General features: G+C 37.0%; 1 long non-coding RNA gene across 1 annotated transcript; it reads right to left on the bottom strand.

The window, feature by feature from the left end:
• Positions 1-744: 744 nt before the first annotated feature.
• On the bottom strand, positions 745-4,341 carry LOC144993067 (uncharacterized). The gene is made up of 4 exons (XR_013657042.1): positions 2,822-4,341; positions 1,536-1,719; positions 1,196-1,281; positions 745-857 (listed from the first exon to the last, which is right to left on the bottom strand). It is a non-coding gene; the product is annotated as an uncharacterized LOC144993067 (long non-coding RNA).

Below are 4,341 nucleotides of genomic sequence, written 5' to 3'. Positions count from 1 at the left end.
AGTTAGGAATATAAAAGATCTTAAAATGACTTTTTTCTTTTGTGTTTATATGATTCTATTGAAGACATTTTGATAAGAATGACGGTACCGCGATTTAGCTGCAGCTACAACTGTGTAAGGAAAAGTCCCGCCCCTTTAACTGTCTCCGCCAATCATTCTTGAAGGCTTAATCACATGTCATCAGTCTGACCAATCAGAAGTGGTTAAAGTCTTCACTTCCTTATTCTTAATTCTGCTGATAAAGTCGCTCAGTTCTAACAAAAATACCAGCTAAAGCTCGTCTTTAGCGGTGTAGCTTTCCACAGAATCCAGTGTCAGACCGTGGAACAAGTGAACAAAGGTTGAAAAACACTGAAATAAAGCACTTACCCGGGGATCAGAAACAGGGTTCTGGGTCAAGCCCAACTGCCACAGCTGATTTGGTGTCATGCTTTGCTCCATCCTGATTGGATGGCTGTCCCACGCGTCACTAAAGACATCCAAACTGGCCTGAATGCGTGGTAGGAAAATATAGTGGCAGCAGAATACGTGATGTTACTGATATTGAGCAAGTCTTGGTCCTCAGGAGAGTGCAGGATGTTGTAAAATAAACCAGTAACACTCATGAAGACATCACACCAGAGGGGCTGGCTCAATCCTGTATTTGGAAAAAAGCAAAAAGAAATAAGATATTGTCAGATTTATTTTAAATACATCATTCACTTTTATGTATATATTAAAGCTTCAAAAACCAGGTTCAACTCACCATTGATTGTGTGTACACTTTTCCCACAATGAAGCTGTTTGTGTCAGTTCTACATACTGTGAGCATTAACTCGGCTATGCCCACATTTTCTCCTCCGTGATCTCCTCTCACCCTGACAATAACATGAAAATCATGTCTCAAACACATAATTACAAATGCATCGCCAACACATCAATTTAAAATGTAATGTTTTTATGTACGTTGCCAATAAGTAGAATTTCTAGGTTAGATAAATTGCAGGAGTGGGTTACATGTATCACTGGGGAAAAAAATGAGGCGAGAGAGACTGTTAAGGGGGGGTAAAATGTTATTCATGAGGGTAAAGAGTTTTAGAGTTTCCTTTGTTTTCAGAGGAGTCTAAAAAAAGTAATTTTATTTTTGTACAAATAACCAAGTAGTTATACTGCCTGATATGTGAATGAAAGATTTCTTTATGAATAACATGAATACCTCAGAGGTAAGCCATACACGTTCTAAGCGTCACTGAAGAAGGCCAAGTCTGCACAGTTGTTGTCTGCCATCTTCAGGTACAAGATCTATGGAATACAAGTACAAATACTTTCAACTGACAGATATTTACAGGGGCAAAAATGCTAAATTCCCAATTGATAGGTAAAAAAGTAATACAATAGGATGATAAAATATGAAATAGAATATAATAGAAAGGTATTTAATGATCCCACATAAAAACACACACGCATTACAAATAGAAATATCACAAATTAAAAAGATTGATAAAAAAGGTAAATAATTGAAAAATCAGTGGGTATAATTAATTAAAAGAAATTACTTGTGAGATGCCCTGCCAGAGAGTTGTATTGCCTGATGGCACGAGGAACAAAAGATTGCTTCAGTTTTTCTGTGGAGCAGCGCTGGGAAAGCAGTCTGTTTCTGAATGTGCAGGCCTTCCACAGCAACAGGTTGACTGACAGTCGATGATGCAGCCTTTGAAGGATGTCACGCTTCAGCAATTCCTAGAGAATAAATAAAAACACGACAAACATGGATTAGATCATTTAGCTGTCTGAGATTAAATTACATAACTTTCAAATATTTGAAAGGGGATTTTTTTTAAAACACTCTTGCTATGATAACTTGACCTTGTAGTAAAGAACAGCTTTAAAAAAAAATCAGAGACAAGACACTGATCACAGGAAGCCTGTCTGTAATACTTACAGTAAATTCTACTCTAATCACTGTTGACAGCAGATTTCTCCCAGCCACCCTTTCTGTGACTACTTATCGACTACAAAACAGCCTAAAAACATAATGTTTGGGATTCTTGTCATTACGTCATTGGAATTAAAGATACGGGGAATTTAGTGGCTGTCACTCTGACACAATCTCACAGGGCTTTTCAGCACAATACGGGTTCTAACGTTAGAAACTTAATGAGGCTTCTTTCATTCAACAGTGGATTCACGTCTGTTATATTTAAAAAATGCCGTTTTCATGAATGTCATATGAATTAACTTTGTTGCACATATCCACCCCATCTTAAAGTCTGGGTTGTGAAAAGACTGTGTCTAACTTTAACCCGGATCGCGTTTACATAAAGGCAGCACACGGAACAGCTAACTAGCTAGTTAGCATAGCATCAGTGTTTAAACAAATCCCCATCTCCAAATCAATACTTTTTATCAAACTTTCTTTCCTGCTGTAAATCCGGCATGTTTTTCCCCTTAGTTCCATCTGAATCATGTTAAGAACCTTGAACCGACACCGGCTTGAACTTCACTCACACTCACATGGCAGGCAGCACAATTTGAGTCGAAAGCCGGCTAGTTTCGAGGCCCCTGGTTGGTTGTAGTTACTCGTGCTGTGTGAAGAGCTGGTATACCAAGTATAAAACTTGACAAAACCATCATAAGTCCTCCCCCGCATTCATAAAAAATATGACCGTACAGGCTAAGCTAAGGTAATTTGCGGTGGGGGTACTCTGCAAAAGACTCGGCTGAAGTGTTCATAAAGCATTCACACATGTCACTTGGCAAAGGAGAACGCTTCAACTTAGTATTCAATAACATTACAGGACGTACAACGAGGGAATAATAATCAAATAAGTGCATTACTTACGGGCTGAGACTGATACCGTTCGGAAGACCTCTCCGCCATGTTTGCCGCCCGCGTCCTCTCAACTGCTGTGCTGAACAGCTCCCTCCCTCGTCAGTTTGAAAGTGAGGAGTGTAAGGGGCCATTCGATTGGCTAAAAGCGAACCCGCCTGCTTTGCCGATGAGTTTGATTGACAGATTCACTAGCCAATGGTGACATTAGTCGACCTGCTCCGTCAGATGACTCTCAATATTCACCGTAGAAAAATCTCTCACACACACGGGGAGATTCACAAACGAGAACGGGATTTTGAATGCACATTCTGCAATTCGAATGATCTGTGAGTTCACATCACATGTGTACCTAAAAATCATGTTTGTGAAGCACGTACTGTGCATTTCTGATACATTTATTGTGAATTTCTAAAATGTTTTTGTGAAACAGTGTGGACATTTGTGAGAAACACTTATTGTGCATTTGTAAAATATTTAGTGTGCATTTGTGAAACACAATGTGTGTGTTTGTGAAACACAAGGTGTGTATTTCCGAATTTATTTTTCACATTTGCATAAAATCACATTTGTGAATCGGAGCGTGTGTATTTGTAAAACCGGTTGTGTGCATTTCTGATTATTGAGACTGAATTAACTCCATATATAAAGCATTCAAGCCATTGTTTTCCAATTTCTCTTTATTTATTTACTTATTTATTTATTCATTTATTTATTTATTCATTGTTGTATCTTCCGCTAATTTTTTGGCGCTTAACTCCTACAATCTTTCAACTATTTTAACCATTCAACTATTAAAATATTCAGCTTTTTCAATCTATGACTTTTGGTTCTTCAAATCCTTGAACTTTTCAAGATATCTCTGGATTTCCAGAATTCATGCCTCCCGATACATGGGGAATCCTTGAATAGCTTTGCTTCTTTTAACCATTATAACTTCAACATACTTTTAGCTAGAGACACCATTCGAACTGCCAATTATTAATAAGGCCTTTAACTGATTCCAATTCTTTCAGATTTTTTAAATATGTTTTAGTTTTGGAAATACTAAACCTTTAAACTTTATGTCAATTTCAGCTTTATTGTGGGTTTCAATGGGAGTTCACCCTGTTTCTGAGCTTCTTATTTTGGCATTCTTTCTGCTAAAGACATCATCAAAGCATTAAAATGGTCACAAGGCTTTGGACTACACAATATTTCAGTCTCGTGATTATTTATTTATTTATTTATTTATTTATTTATTTATTTATTTATTTATTTTTTATTTTTATTTTTTATTTTTTATTTTTTATTTTTTATTTTTTAACTTGTCCTATCCAACAGCTGGGCAGACAGATGAGAGCTGAAGGCCTCTTGTGTTTGACATATTTTACTTTAACAGGGGTCATTAATCTTCAGAAAAAACAGAGGTATGTCTGAATAAACCCCTTTTGTAATTGAGGCCAAACTTTATTCATTTTAATCATATTTGAAAATCTTTTGTGTTGGACCGGACGGAAAAGGAAAGGAGACAAGAAGAGAGGGATGTTAGA

This window comes from Oryzias latipes, chromosome 1, assembly GCF_053564925.1.
Source record: "Oryzias latipes strain Hd-rR chromosome 1, Olatipes_Hd-rR_3.1".
Classification (NCBI taxonomy): domain Eukaryota; kingdom Metazoa; phylum Chordata; class Actinopteri; order Beloniformes; family Adrianichthyidae; genus Oryzias; species Oryzias latipes.
This window is presented reverse-complemented; position numbering and strand designations above follow the sequence as displayed.